The sequence below is a fragment of the Tiliqua scincoides genome, chromosome 1, assembly GCF_035046505.1.
Source record: "Tiliqua scincoides isolate rTilSci1 chromosome 1, rTilSci1.hap2, whole genome shotgun sequence".
Taxonomy (NCBI): Eukaryota; Metazoa; Chordata; class Lepidosauria; order Squamata; family Scincidae; genus Tiliqua; species Tiliqua scincoides.
In genome coordinates, this window is record NC_089821.1 from 257,855,603 (window position 1) to 257,872,556 (window position 16,954).

Below are 16,954 nucleotides of genomic sequence, written 5' to 3' on the forward strand. Positions count from 1 at the left end.
AGGAGAGCAATTTCAGGTGTTTTCTCAAGGAATGGACCTAATAAGATGCATCTCCTTCCCACTGTTGCCTTGCTAGAGACCCAGAGAAGGGGGTTGAAATCTAAGGAAATATAACTAGTGGCATAGCTAGAGGGGTGAAAAATTGTAAGAGTGCATGGCTCTTCGGTCGAATGGGAGAGGCTGCTTACACTTGTGTTCAGGAGCCTGCACTTACAATTTTGCACCCCTCTCACTACGCTACTGAATATAACCCTAGCAATTCATACTAACAAATCTTGATTAAGGCATTGCCCAAAGGTAATAAATACTAAAGTACGCGTAGATACAAATTTAAATGCTTCTTACTTAAAGTGTTATCAGGATAAGGATGTGGAAGAAATTATTGTTTGATTGGTTAACTGAAAGAGGAACAAACATGATGTTAAATACCAGGTCTGGGGGTATTTGCCTGGAGGCTCCTCTAGCGGCATTAGAGTTGCAATCCGCAGTAAGTCCTATAGAATTTAGTGAGCTCACTCCACCCCTCCCCCAAGGGTGCAAATGGGTAAGTACAGTAATTGGTGATGACATCACTGCCAATTCCAGGTTCTGAGCCAGGTGGCAGGAGAAGCAAGCAGGAGAGAAGATGGTGGATGTGACCGGGCTTTTCAATCTTCCTGCTGCACTGTTCCAACATCTGGAACAGCGTGGCAGGGAGACTCAAAAGCCACTGAAGCAAGGGAAGGAGGAGGTGGGTGCATCAAGGTTCTCAAGGGCTGTCAAAAGAGGGCTCGAGGGCTGCATGCAGCCCGCGGGCCATGTGTTGGACCACCCTTTTCTAGGAGATAACCAATAGTATAGGGCAGTGGTTTCCAAACTGTGAGCCATGCCTCTCTGGGGAGTCTCGGAAACCAGCCAGGGGAATCGCAGAATCCTTGTAAAAAACCTGCTGCCCTGTACAATGTATAGGATTAGAGCCCTAATGGGGAGCCATGGCCAATGAGCCGGTAGGTCAAGGGAGCCACCAGTCTAAAAAGCTTGGGAATTACTGGGATAGGGATTTGGTACTTGCAGCACTGGATAACTGGGCTCACTGTGTTGTTCCTTCTAGTCTGCTTACATTAGCAGCAATCAGTGATCAGTCGAAGAGTAGGTTGTGGGTTTTATGAATACAGACCCTGCATATCTGAAACATGCAAATTCCACTGTATGAAATCTCAAGATTCTCATTTAAATGACCAGCTGAATCCTGTCTTTCTTTGTGGCATGAATGTGCCCCCCTACTGTGGCCTGCAGGGGAGTTTGAGCCTCCAGAGACCGCCTCAAGGTAAGGAAACATTTACTCTCATGCCCCAGGGTAAGCCTGTCACCAAATCTACTTGGGCCTGTGCCAACAACATAGCTGGTGCAAGTCTGTATGGACCTAGGTCAAGGGATTGAGACTGAAAAGGGGGTTAGGATTTGGTGCTGCTACCACGGATCCCTCTTCCCGGTCCTGATCTGCTCTCCTCACTCCTGACGCCACCCCATTTCACCCACCCTACCCCATTCCGTCCATCCCCTGTCTCCTTCCTACCCCCTGCACAGACCTACTCATGATGGCAGGAGTCTGGTGGCCACTGGCACAGGGAGTCATCACTTGTAGTGGCAGCCAGGCCACATGCTCCGACATGTCGCCTTGTGCAAGAGCCAGAAAGTGCCTGAGACACTAGTTCTGACAGTGCGAGGCACCAGTGGTATTGAGCCATATATCCTTAAAAGACAATGAATGCTTTTGTAAATTTACTGTCTGGTCCAGGGGTGTCAAACATAAGGCCCGAGGGCCAGATGCGGCCCGTGGAAGCTTTCTATCTGGTCCTCTGGCTCTCAGCTGCTGAGCAATGCTGGGGTGTTACTGTTGAAAAGGCAGCCTACATGAAAATTGGGCTTTCCCTTAACCTGAAACATGATAAAGATTTGTGTATTTTCTCTTCTGTCATTTGCAGTTAACGAGTCCCTAAGTGAGAAAAAGTGCTTATTTTTGGTTATGACCTGTTTAATGATATCACTTCCTACTTAATGACATTCACTTCCAGCCATCAGCAGGCATCATGAATGCTATTCGGCCCGCTGTATGAAATGAGTTTGACACCCCTGGTCTAGTCCATTGCATTGAGGAGCAAAATGTGGATTGGAAGACGGCTTATAGCATCATTCAGTGTCATATTAAACCTTGGTGACTGAGGATGGTGGCATTTTCTAAGGATATAGTACCTAGGGATGTTGAATTCATATGAACAGATCATATGTCCCTTTTCAGGCTAGTGTGAACCATGCTGCGTACAGATACAACTCAGATTGCGTAAGTGGTGGGAGGAAGGAGTGCAGATGTGATCATATAAATAATATAAAGACCTGATCAACAATCTTCAGCCTTTTTTTTTTTCTCACGGCACACTGACAAGGCACTAAAATTGTCAAGGTACACCACCAGTTTTTAAAGGATACATTTTATCATTTAAAAAACGGGTATCAAGATCTAGAAATAACAAAAAGCCTCAGTGCAAGCTTACACAGAATAACATACATGATAAGGTCAACAGATGACTAAAGAATGACACTGGTTCTACCCTCCTTTCAAACTCCCCCGATGGCCCTACTAATAAATGACCCTCCTCCAAACTCCCACGGCACACCTGCAGACCATTTGCAGCACACCAGTGTGTGCCATGGCACACTAGTTGAAAATAGCTGATACACCAAGATTGGGATCATGTCTCACTTCGGCCATGCACTTACTTCAGTCATTTCCTTGGGAACCTCTATTGAGTTGCATCTGCAGTCTGATCAGTATAGCAGTTAAAGCAGGTAAAGTATTCAGAACAACAAAACAGCTACACCTACAATGAAAATTCAGATAAATACACTTGTTTCTGTAGGATGGAGTGAGGGCAAGGAGGAGAAATTTGTAACTGGCAGTTAGAGAAACTGGTAACCCATGGAGGCTTCACAATATATTCAGTATTCCTCTATTGCCATCTGCTGGTAAATGGTGGAGCAAAATAGTTCATTGTTTTAAAACCCAGGTTAGGTAGTTCAAAAAATAAGAACAAATTCAACAACAATACTGAACAATAAGAAATGATAGTCTGCATAAAACTATTGTATCCTAGCACAACAGACCCAGGACCCATCTTTAATCTCAGTCTCCAGCATAAGACTCAGTTTAAATTATTCTCTAAGCAGGGTGATGGGTCCTGTGCCTTGACACTTGTGCAGCAGGGGTGATTTCAAGAGGGGCAACTTGCCATAGGGTGAGAAAAAAGTTGGCACTGGTACAACCCACCAAAGGTCGGAGCATGACTCCTTAAAATTCAACCCACCAATGGTCTTAAGAAATCCCAAACAGCCTTGTCAGTGTCTCACTAGAACTGTCCATAAAAGTGCTTTTTGGTGGCACCCTGTCTGTGCCACTGGCAGCCATTTCCAAGCCACCACCACAAAGCAGCAGCAGCAGCAATGGGAACCTGTGGACAAGTCCATCTGCCTGCACCAAAGCCGGTAAGCTGGCAGGGAGGGGGAGTAGCGGGACATATTAAAGAAAGAACCTTCCTGGGCACAATCCGCCTTTACAGGACAACACAGACTTGCTCTAAAGCCGGTGCAAGTCTGTATTGACCTATGGCATCTGCTGGAATCTTAACCCAAGGAGGCCTCAATATACTAAAACTCTCCCAAGGGATAGGGCAGAAGCTATGTTGGTGCCACTGCATTTCTGCGCAGGGAGTTACCTAGGATTGGGCTGTCAATTTCATTACAATTTTATACCCAGAAATGTTCATTTTTATCGAATGACTGTCTTATCTAAATATGCTGAAGAAAAACTTTGAAAATTTGGTGAATATCCTCCACTAACAGGTGTAAATCTTCTTGTGGGCATCCTTCAGTCTCGGAAGACTATGGTGTCATGCTCTGAATGGTGGTTCTGGAACAGAGTGTCCTCTCCAGTGCGTGAAGCCTGGGTAAAGTAGGTATGGAGGATAGGCTGTTACCCATGCAGCAAATCCCCCCTCTCCACGTCGCTGAAATGGTCCAATGGAAAGGCAGAGGCCAATACGGTTGGTTTCAGCAGCGTCGCAGGAGTTGTCAGAACGTGACTGTGTTCAGCCATGAACTGCCTCAGGGACTCCGGCTCCAGATTTTGCCTCGAGGTTGACTCCTGAAGCCTTTTCCATAACTGGATGTAGCCACAAGGCAGTGGAGGTTTGGGATCAGAGCTTTCCTTCTCTCAGATGAGCTGCCTTCCCAGGCTGACGAGTCCCATCTACCGGGTGGCTGTTTAGTCGCCTCTTACAAGTACAGCCAAACTGAGGGCCTATTCTTAAACTGGGGGCAAACTGGGGGCAGGTGTAAATAAGGTTCAAGAAACTTCCAGAAAAATGAATTCAGATGTTAATGCAAACACTGTATTCGAAGCCAATGCTAATGTTGCCAGTGCCAGCAGTACGAGTGTACTGCCAGCACAGGGTATCGCAAACGTGGCATAAAGCATGTCTGTGGCACCTGGTGAGGAGGGAGTGCTGATGCTGGGAAAGCGCCAGTCAGTGTTGGGCCTCAGTGCTGTGTGGACACCCATGACAAGCCACCGGTAAGTAGTGCCCCCAGGTAGCGGCGAGGCTTTTTGGTTGGGAGGGAAGTGTTCTGGAGAGGGGGAGGGTGGAATGTGGGAGGGACCAGCCCAGGAGGGAGGTGGGACCAACGGAGGCCTCCTCTGCCAGATCCTATTCCCTGCATCAGGCTGCAAAGCCAGACACTGGGCTTTTCAAATCTGTGCCAGCAAAATAGCCTTATTGCTGGGCCTGGGGCTTTCCCAGAGGATACCTTTGGTGGCCTCCTGGACCCCACTGGATATAGCAGTAGCCATTTTGGCAGCATTGCACCCACTGGCGCTGGGGAACTGAGGATTGGGCTGCCCATTAAATGGGAAATAGACTAGGCGGAATCAGGTTGCAAAAAGCAGTTGCTTTTAAATGAATCCTGTATTATCCATCCACAATGGATGTAGGTTTTTTGAGAAATTCTAAATCTTGGCAGCAGAGGGAGAAACAGTCTTACATTTGAGCCGCTGCACATGTATGTTTCTCACTCCACAAAACTTTGCTCAGTTTGAGGTTTTAGAATTAGAATCATGGGACACTCTTAAGTTCATAACAAAACAAGACAACACAAACAAACAAAAATAATAATAATAATAATATAATATACAGTATTTATATACCGCCTTTCTTGGTCTTTATTCAAGACTTTATTCAAGGCGGTTTACATAGGCAGGCTTATTAAATCCACGCAGGGATTTTTACAAATTGAAAGAAGGTTCTCTCTTTCAAGAACCACCACATTCGAGCTGTTACACTCCGATCTGGTTTAACGTTCTGGCCTCCATCCTCCCACGCTCCGAGCAGATGGAACAGCTCAGCTGCAGCTTGCCAGCTGCTTCAAGGTCGCACGGTGCCGGTGGCCTCGAACTGGCGACCTTGTGGATGTTAATCTTCAGGCAAATGGAGGCTCTACCCTCTAGACCAGACCTCCTGCCCATCACATTATGTAGGCCTGAATAGTTTTAAACAGAAGGACATCTTCCTTTTAATCTATTGACATTGTAGTACACTTTTCTTACTAGGCAACCTTGGGCAGTAAGACTATACAGGGCTGCTTTTAGTTTGGGAGAGGGCCTTAGCAGTGTGCCTTCCAGTGGCTCTTCAACATCCAGAGCTCTAGCCCACTGTCCTCTCCTCCATGCTGCTTCTTTCCCCCACCTTCCCCTTCTTTTCCCCTACTCTTCCTTTTTCAATTCAGGGAGCAGAAGGAGGAGCAGCAGTGGAGAACAGCAGATGAATAGAAGTGGGCAGCCCCCCCCCCACCAGCTGCTTGAGGCAACTGTCACAGCCTCATGAATGGGCTGGCCCATAAGCAGCTGTGTAGGAGCCAGCTATGGCTGCTTTTGCCTGTGTGATCCATGCCACGCACTGTTTTTAGCCTTCCAATCCACTTCCTGTTACCACTTTCTGCTTCATAATTGAGTTTGCAGACTACACAGATACAGCAACAGAAGAGCTGCAATCAGAGACAGATAAATCATTTGCGTGATGGGGAAATTTGTGAACCGGGGATAAGTGATACCATGGATACAGGACCTGTGGATACGGAGGGGAATGCCTGTATTTGCAGAATTTGAGCCTTCAAGATCTGCAGTTCTGTCACCTTTGGAGTGCAAAGGAGATGACAAAACTGTGAGCTTTGTTCAGACCAACATAACAGAACGTGAACCTTGTTTTGCATCTTTTTCTATTCTTTATTGGTCTCTGCCTCCCAGTTGGGGTGCTGAAGAGACATTAACTGCTTCTAGAATTGAGTTGCTATAAAGCCTTAGTAATGAGAGTGTCTGTGATGGTCCAGTCCAGCTTCATGACCCACTTGGAAGGGGGAAATAACTTGGGCACCCCCCAAATCTTAGTAGAATGTGACTGCCAGGAGGGAAAATTTGCACTGCCCAAACCAGGGGAAGTTGGAGCTCCCTCATGCTGCCTCACATCTAAAGCAGTGGCAGACTTTTCCTGCCTGCTCCTGTAGCAAAGGTCTGTGATGCTGCCCCCTGCAAGATGTCACCCCCTCGCATGTGAAGCTGCCCCCCATCTTCCGAGTGCAACAGAGCCTTGTACAACTTTAAGACCAACTGGGGAAGCCTTCTGAGGCTTCCCCGCAGTCTTAAACTGTGTTTCTGGAAAGCCAGAAGTACAGTTTCTGACTGTATCCGGAGCCTTAGTGAGGCTTCCTGAGCAGTCCTAGTGTCATGCGGGCTCAGCACCAGGGGGATTTGCCTCCTTTGCCCAGTGCTAGGTCTGCTGCTAATCGAAAGTCCAAAGTTATCTCAGCCCAAGAGTTGGTTTGTGTAGGATCAATCTGGGAAGCTAACCAGCCAGGCTAACCCCAACTCCTAAGCATCCATATTTGCCCTGAGTAGCGACAGCCCTGAGAAGCTGTCAGAAACAAGAGGAAATAGCTCTTGGCAGAAAGATTGAGCAAGCATTTGGAAAAATAATAAGCGTTTCTTTAAAAGATAATTAAAAAATGGAAAGGGAAATGGGTATTGGTGGAAACAGACATAAACAGGCACTGGCAAGCAGGTGAAAAATAGGTCTTTGTGTTAGTCAAAAGACAGGTCTTGTAGTTGTGTGAATTTGAAAAGAATGCACACCTAACTGGTTATCTGGATGGTCAGACCCTATCACTGAGCTATGATGTCTTTGTTCAGCACCAAGGGGAACCTGGAGAAGGGGGTCAGACTGGACAGGTAACCCTTGTCAGTGCTTGAATGATGATGTGCACAGATCCAAACCGATCCACACCTTCTAAGGACTTGTTTTGCATCACCCCATGTTGCCCTGGTTGGCTAACCCACACTGGGAAAACCTAGTTTAGCCATCCAAACCTCCTTTTGGCCATAGTCAGATGGATGGGTGTGACCAATGGACTGGTGAATGCCAAACTCAGCAGGTGGGCTGGCTAGCAGCTGTTATTCCTTTGCTGCCAGATGAAGGTGAGCTCTACACGAAACAGCTGGAAAAGGCATGCTAAGCAGCCAGCCTTAATTGCTTAAAGTTCAAAATGACTCAGCTGAGCCTCTTTCATATTAAACCTGTCTAGGGTATCCCGCAAGGGGCAGGGGAAAAAGAGAACAAAAAAGGGCTTCATTCTATGTATTTAGAGTTACTGAGAGTCATCTGTACTGTCTCTGTGTTACAGTTGCATATGAAAGGTTGAACTTTAAATTTACCCAATGATGGTCTTTCTTATCATTCTCTTTGTTGGAGAGCTAGCGGGCTGCTGAAAGGGTCCATAAACTGGCACAGACCCCTTAAAGGGAACACTGCTCTCCACCCTTCTTTCTCTCCTTCCCCAGTATGGTTGCATGGCTTCGCATCTTAGAGGGAACACTGGTGGGGAAGGGGAGGCCCACCCAGCTGTTGGTTGTCACTTGCATGCTAGTGACTGGATCCAATCATTCCTGATGATCGAGCAGTCATCAGCAGGGGCCTTCCCAGGGTGCCAGGCTTTCAACAGCAGTCTATGATGCTGCCTTGTGATGCTCACCCAGGCAGGGCACATCAGAAGACTTCTCTTAACAGCTGGTCAGGTTTATGTGATGAATTACCTATACACAATTTCCTTAAACATAGCCCAACCTCCCATGTCTCTCTTTTCTCTTGAACTACCCTGCACATGCCTGATCTTGTATGATCTCGGAAGCTAAGCAGGTTCAGGCCTGGTTAGTACTTGGATGGGAGACCGTCTGGGAATACCGGGTGCTGTAGGCTTATACCATAGTCTTTCGAGACTGAAGGTTGCCAACCAGGACAGTGGTACTCATTTTAGTACTGGAACCCACTCTTTAAAACAACACCTTATTGGAACCCTGTGTTATATATAGTTATCTGTGTCACCTTTCATAAACAAAAGGTCAGAGACAGCTGACAACAATGTCAATGATCACATTCCAATAAAATTCCATGTATACACATAAAGCATCCACTGAACACAAACCACAAATCACATGAGTGAGAATCACAATGCAATTAAACCGGAAAAGCCACCAACAGGTCAAAAGCGCAGGGGGGGGGGGAGCAGAAGAGACATGGCAACATGAAGAATGAAAGGCACCCCACAACAACAAAAAACTGTAAACGGGTCAGCTTGGCTTCTAAAATGTGGGGGGCCAGAAGCGCCTGCCTAAGGAGAGCAATACACAAAAGCTGGCACCACAACCAGAAAAAACCTCCTGTGGACACTTGCAGTCTATTTGGGAAGAATGACAAGCCATCAAATCAATCACTAAAACCAATATACTAGCACAGTGTTTCTCAAACTGTGGGTCGGGACCCAATAGGTGGGTCGCGAGCCAATTTCAGGTGGGTCCCCATTCAGTATTTCATTTTTAGTATATTGATGCTATAGTGATGCGAGACTGCACTTGGGGAAGTGTGACACATCTGCACTCTCAACAGGCCACTCTGCATATGCTTTCAACAATGATAGAAAATGGGACCCACTCCCGGCCAAGTGTGGGTAGGCTGGCAACCCAGGATTTTCAAAAATTTTCCTGCTTGATGATGTCTCCTCCGATCACGACATCACTTCCGGAGGGCCCCGACAGATTGTCATTCCAAGAAGTCCTAAAATGCTGCAAAGAGATCATCATCACTGAGCTGCATGAAATCCTCTGTCTCTGCTGGAGAGAAGGTGGAGTACCTCAAGACATGAGGGATGCAAACATCATCACGCTGTACAAGAACAAAGGTGACAGGGGTGACTGCAACAACTACCGCGGCATCTCTCTCCTTAGCGTTGTAGGAAAGCTGTTTTCCCGAGTTGCACTAAAGAGGCTCCAGGTACTTGCAGAGAGCGTCTATCCAGAATCGCAGTGTGGATTCCGAGCCAACAGGTCCACCACTGATATGGTATTCTCCCTTAGACAACTGCAGGAGAAATGCAGGGAACAACGACAGCCACTCTTTATAGCCTTCATAGATCTCACGAAGGCTTTCGACCTGGTCAGCAAAGACGGCCTCTTCAAGATTCTCCCCAAGATCGGATGTCCACCCAGGCTCCTCAGCATCATCAGATCTTTCCACAAGGACATGAAGGGCACTGTTGTCTTCGATGGCTCCACATCAGACCCTTTTGACATCCGAAGTGAAGCAGGGCTGTGTTCTTGCGCCAACCTTGTTTGGGATTTTCTTCGCTGTCCTGCTGAAGCAGACCTTTGGAACTGCAACAGAAGGCATCTATCTCCGGACCAGATCAGACGGAAAGCTCTTCAACCTCTCCAGACTGAGAGCAAAGTCCAAAGTCCAGCTGAAATGTCTGCGTGACTTCCTCTTTGCCGACGATGCAGCTGTCACTACCCACTCTGCCAAAGATCTCCAGCAGCTCATGGATCGTTTTAGCAAGGCCTGCCAAGATTTTGGACTGACAATCAGCCTGAAGAAAACACAGGTCATGGTTCAGGATGTGGACTCACCTCCCTACATTACAATCTCTGCGCATGAACTGGAGGTTGTCCATGACTTTGTGTACCTTGGCTCAACGATCTCCGACACTCTTTCTCTCGATACCAAGCTAAACAGGCGCATCGGTAAAGCAGCTACCACGTTTTCCAGACTCACAAAGAGAGTCTGGTCCAACAAGAAGCTGACGGAACATATCAAGATCCAGGTCTACAGAGCTTGCGTCCTGAGTACACTTCTGTACTGCAGCGAGTCATGGACTCTTCGCTCACAACAGGAGAGGAAACTGAGCGCTTTCCACATGCGCTGCCTCCGACGCATTCTCGGCATCACCTGGCAGGACAAAGTTCCAAACAACACAGTCCTGGAACGTGCTGGAATCCCTAGCATGTATTCACTGCTGAAACAGAGACGCCTGCGTTGGCTCGGTCATGTCGTGAGAATGGATGATGGCCGGATCCCAAAGGATCTCCTCTATGGAGAACTCATGCAAGGAAAGCGCCCTACAGGTAGACCACAGCTGCGATACAAGGACATCTGCAAGAGGGATCTGAAGGCCTTAGGGATGGACCTCAACAAGTGGGAAACCCTGGCCTCTGAGCGGCCCGCTTGGAGGCAGGCTGTGCAGCATGGCCTTTCCCAGTTTGAAGAGACACTTTGCCAACAGTCTGAGGCTAAGAGGCAAAGAAGGAAGGCCCATAGCCAGGGAGACAGACCAGGGACAGACTGCACTTGCTCCCGGTATGGAAGGGATTGTCACTCCCGGATTGGCCTTTTCAGCAACACTAGACGCTGTGCCAGAACCACCTTTCAGAGCGCGATACCATAGTCTTTCGAGACTGAAGGTTGCCAATACACAATTGGAACCCACCTATCCTACCCTTTATGAGATTTTAATAAAGTTTCACCTTGCCAACTGCCCAAGCCTTTGTTTTTAACCTTTTTACTATGGTGGGATAGGGGTGTGTGGCATTTGTTGAACTCCACATTCAATGAAGCGGGACCATTCTGATGGCCTTGCATTCCCCTTTGCCCTGCCTTCGATAGGAGTTGAGGCATGGTTGCTTACTTGCGAGTAAACGTGTGGCTCAGTTTCACTTTCCATAGGGCTCAATACTTTTTCCTTTGCAGCTGGGGGAGGGATGGACTTCCTTCTTCTTGACTGTTTTTTGGGCCCTGAGTCCATCAGATCAGGACCATTGGTGGCACTGTGTTCATCTCAGCCTGCCCTTCAAAGTGGACCGAGGCACATTTGTCTACTCATAAGTAAACATGCTTGATCAACCAATCACCTCCTCTTGGATGCATTTGGCAAAAAAATTAAAAACTAAAAAAACCTATCAAGAGATCAGTCATGGGGTCCCTGCATAACATGTCATTTGGCCTAACTGAATATGCAATTTGGATCTAGGAACAGACTTCATCATCTTTCAGAGAGTTCAGCTTGCCCTCTAGCCATGTCTAAGCAGCCCGTCAGTAACAGCTTATGTGCAAATAAACAGTAGACTTTAATTATCTGTTGCTAATTATCACTCAAATTTGATTTGCACACACTTCAAAAGGGCCCATATCTTTTCATTTAGCTATTTGTTTCAGTCTGATGGGGCTTTAATTAAAACCAAATGCGGGTCAATTGCCAGCCAACAACGAAAGGAATGTGTTTATCCATAATGGTATCTCTCTTTTCTTACATGTATCTGCGGTTGGTTGTTTCATGAACTCACTGGGGAAGTAAATTTATGTCAGTCTGAATTGGCACTGCCTGTTGGGTCAGTTGTTAAAAAGGCTTAAACAACTTGGCAGACTGAATTTTTATTTTTTGAAAGGCACCGGGAGAGGCAGTGGAAAGGGAAACAGCACTGAGAAAGGGAAAAGATACTCTCTTAGCAGTTTTCTGAAGCTCAGAAGCAAACTGGAGTAAAACCAGACCTGCCCCAGGCTTTCCCTGTGGGAGGAGCTGGAAAAGGACAGGGCTAGTAGGTTAGGGATAGGGATACTGCCTCAGCCAGAATCCAGGTTTCAGATGGGGATCAATGATTTCTGGAATGATCCCAGGGCTGGCTGTATTCTGGTGGGTCTGGGCCCTAAATAGCACGCAAGCTGAGACTGAGCATTTCATCCTAATGACCTTGGCCTCCTAGGATTGGGCTCCTGTAGTGACACCTTTGCTCCACTCCCTTATTCCCATCCCCATCCTTTCTGCTTTTTGAAAGGTGGCAGGAGATCAGTGAGGAGGAAAGTGGTGGACAGTGGTGCTTCTGTGACGTTGATGGGCTGCCCTGGACCCATGGTCTCACTGGGTCCTGTTATAGGCCTGGCCCTGATGGCCCTTAGCAGTTCACAATAAGTTGATGCTACTTATTTTGTCCTAGTATAGGACATTATTAAGCTAAAGATAGATATATAGATAAATACATTATTGTCATTGTACAAGGTACAACAAAATTTCAATGCACTCTAGAACATCAAACGTTTATACAACAATCATACAACATATTTCATATTCAATGCTATATACACATCTATTTATGTAAATATCTCAAAATAAAAATATTACAGAGATGTAATAAATAGATAATAAAACACAGTAAACATTTAAAGATGCTGTGTTACCCATTAGCCATTATAGGCCTAGCTATAGGATAGGAATCATGTGTTCTGAGGAGTGAGTGAGTATGTCTTTCTTTCTTTCTTTCTTTCTTTCTTTCTTTCTTTCTTTCTTTCTTTCTTCATGTTAGGGACAGGAAATGAGAACTCTGCTTGTGGTGCTCAGAACAAATGAAGGCCAATCTTTTGTGTAAATAGTGTGTAGACCAACTTCCTTCATACAATCTAAGAAGTGTGTTTATTTTTTATGATGAACAAAACTAAGCCTGACAGTGCTGCAGGCCACAAATTGCTTGTAGAAAATGTCCTTTACCCCAGTTCAGTGGGAAGTAAGAGATGATAAACCACGAAAATGTTGGCGTACCTCAAGCAACTCATTTGCAAAATGCAGAATGCTCATAATGAACCTAGTCATTTTGCATCAGAGCATTATTCAGGAACCTACTTCCTGTGTAATTTGTGGCCGTGAATACAGTTCCTTAGGAATACCTCTGTCATTTTAGGTCACTGCCCTTGTAAGTCTGCATATGAAAATATGATGGCATTGTACCTTCAGTGACCAGCAGCAGCCTATACCTGCCGCTTTTTTCTTTTTTTTAAACTGCAATTCTAACCACATTTACTAGCAAGCAAGCCTCACTGAAATCAATGGGATTGACGTACCTTTGCATAAACATGGTTAAGACCAGATGGCAAATTGCTCCAGTGTGTCATGGTCTTATTACCTGAAGAGCTTAAAGTTGGATAAGAACATAAGAACAGCCCCACTGGATCAGGCCATAGGCCCATCTAGTCCAGCTTCCTGTATCTCACAGCGGCCCACCAAATGCCCCAGGGAGCACACCAGATAACAAGAGACCTCATCCTGGTGCCCTCCCCTGCATCTGGCATTCTGACATAACCCATTTCTAAAATCAGGAGGTTGCGCATACACATCATGGCTTGTACCCCATAATGGATTTTTCCTCCAGAAACGTAGCCAGGAGAAAAGGTGGGTAGCAGGAGCTAGAAGAAAAAAAAACATTGAGGATGCTATCAGGTGAGTTTACTGGCAACAGAAAGCACTCTGATCCTGGGAAAGAGGTCAGGAAGAAAAAAGTTTCCAAAGAAAAGGGTGACTATCCCGACTGTTTTTGCCTTGGCAGCCATCAGGTTTAGGCAGCCCATCCTAACTTGCAGCCATGCTGCTTTTGATCCAGTTATGTGACCCGGCAGGCTAAAGAGCTGATGTACATGTTATTCTCACCATGTGGTTCTGTGTCTTCCTTTGCTTGTTTGGAATCCTGTTGAAGGTAACAGAGTCCCTCCCACCAGACTCCAGTGCAGGAGTGAGATTAGCCTGGAGGCATCATGATGCAGGCCGGCTGTTCCAGACACCTGCAATTAATGAGACCTGTTTACTGCCAGTGGATGCACATAGCTTCAGCTAACCATGCCTTTGGCACCTTGAGCTTGGATTAATGTAATGGATTATACAAGAAGGTATGACCTGAGACTTTTAAGAAATCAGATCTGGTGCAAAATGCAACTGCCTGCTTGTTAAATGGAGATGCATGCAAAGAATATTTTGCAAAGGTACCCAGGGATCTGCTGTGATTGCCTGTAGGTTTCTGGATAGAATTCAAATTGTTGGAAGTTGGTTGTAACTTATAAGACCCTGAAGGGCTTGAGATGTGCTTGGTTGAGAAATTACCTCTCACTGCCTAAAGTGCTACAACAGCAGAAATGAGCTCAGCCATCCATTTGATTCTTCTACAGGCACTTAAGATCCTTCAGCTGCAGTCCTGAAACTACTCACTCACTCACTTGAGTGTCCCTGTAGGGCAACCAGGTCCAAGACTGGGACCAATATCTGGCAGTATTCAAGACATGATGATATTCATACCTAGGGCAAATTTACACAACAAAGCTAATCCCTTCAGAAGTGGGGAAAAATGCTTTTGCTAGTCCGAAGCCTTGCATGTGAACTGGAATGTTGTACTGATCCTAAATCAGTGTTTCTCAACCAGTGGTACAGGTACCACTTGGTGATATCTGAGGTGGTATCTGGTGGCACACATGAGACCCCTGGAACCCTGCCGCCTGGAAGCGAGACCAGCAACATAGCAAACAGTGGTAGGAGGTCAGCTCAGTGGGCAGAGCTCCAACACATGCTTTTTGCATGCTTGAAAAAATGCTCCCATCCACCCTGAGCCTCTTACAGGTATTTGTTGCTTCATGTCTAGCCTCCCAGGCAGGAAGTGACATCATCACCAGTTACTTCCGGTGATACTTCCAATAGGTGGACCATGCAAAGTGGTATGACGGGACAAACGTTGAGAAATGATGTCCTAAATGATATCAATTTAAGGAAAAGCAACAGATCAGATCAGAAAACTTTATTGGCATCACAGACAACAAATAAAATAAACAAAAAAGAAACAGCCAATAAAATAGCCAAAAAAAAATCACACATCTTTCAGTTTACACAGAGCTGCCCAAGACACACACAGTTTCCCCTACACAGCTTCTCAATGATCATAGCTCATATATTATATAAATCATGGAGATGTTTGCACCTACTAAAAATCAAAGATATTTAGCAGTCATACAAATGCGTTCTTGATGTCTTTCTGCTGACAAGAAACTCACCATGTCCTGCCCCTCCCACCCTGACAGGGTAACCATCTGATCTAAGTATGGTAGTCGCAAATCATTATATAAGCAGCAAGTAAACATCATATGCGCAAGAGTCTCAACAGTATATTTATTACAACAACATGATCTTCTGCTTATCTCCAGCCCCAAAAATCTACCCCATAGGAGATTAGATGGAGATATATTGAACCTAGCTATGGTGAAGGCTCGGCGTTCCTGGGGATTGGTAAAACAGTATAAATAATTGCAGCTTGATTCTTGTGCCCAGGAGAGATAAAAAAAAGGGGTGAGCAAGTTTTTCTAGCTGCCACTGTTAGAAAAACAAGAACTATATCCCACAATCTAATCCAGGGGTGCCCAAACCCCGGCCCGGGGGCCACTTGCGGCCCTCGAGGCCTCTCAATGAGGCCCTCAGGAAGTCCCCAGTCTCCAATGAGCCTCTGGCCCTCCGGAGATTTGTTGAAGCCTGCACTGGCCCAATGCAACTTCTCTCAGCGTGAGGGTGACTGTTTGACCTCTCGTGTGAGCTGTGGGATGAGAGCTCCCTTCACTGCTTGCTCTTTCACATCTGTGACGCAGCAGCGGCAGCAAAGGAAAGGCCAGCCTTGCTTTGTACAAGGCCTTTTATAGGCATTGAGCTATTGCAAGACCTTCATTCATTCATATAAGTTCATCTTTAATATATTCATTTATGTAAACTCATGTAAATTTATTCAGATTTTAAATGTAAATTAATTCTTTTTTTTCCCTGGCCCCCGACACAGTGTCAGAGAGCTGATGTGGCCCTCTTGCCAAAAACTTTGGACACCCCTGATCTAATCCTTACCATTTTATATGCAGTTATTAGAGGTAAGGTGCCAATCAGATCACCTGAAAGACCTAGTTGTTGTATTTTTTTAAATAAAATTGGGGTAATCCTGGGGATATAAAATAATCCCTCAGGATGTTTTGTAACAGGGGATCTATCTGCTTAAGGAAAAGCAACGCATGAGGGAGCAGCCTAAATGTAACCTCCCCATTCAGAAGCAATGTCATGACAGCAGCAGTGTATATATGTTTTGAGTTTCCAGAGTATCTGGCTAGTCACTGTTGCAAGCAGAATGATAGATGAAATGACTTCTTGGGATGACGAAGCAAGCACTTCTTGTGGTATTCTGTTTTTATGTTAAATCACACCAATTCTTAGGGTTACTTTTGCCATGCTGTTAACTTACCCAAAGCTGTGGAGTTTAGTAGGCCGATTGTGAAATGTGCCTACCCCAAGCCCTGACTTGAAATTACTTAATTGGAAGCAGCCATTCCATATTTTCAGTTGCATGAAAAGCAAAATATAGAAAAGGACTCTGTGACTCCCCTCCACACACATAGAGGGAGAAAAATTGTAAACAGTGGGACCGAAAGATCATGAAAAGAGTTGCCTTAGTTGCTGGGTTTGCTTCAACTCTGCATCGCAAACTGGAGAGCTGAGCTGACAGAGCATTTTACGCACCATTAAAAATAGACCCACTGAGTTGCTATGGAGGTCTGTAGGTGTTACAGATGTAAACCGAAGTGCTGAGCTTGGCCTTTGGCTCTCTGGGATAATAATTTATGAACCAGAGATTCCTCCAGCCATAATCCCCTTGCCACCTTCGAGTAACATATGTTTACACTACTTTCTGTAAAGTAAGCCACTGCAAAAGGGCAGG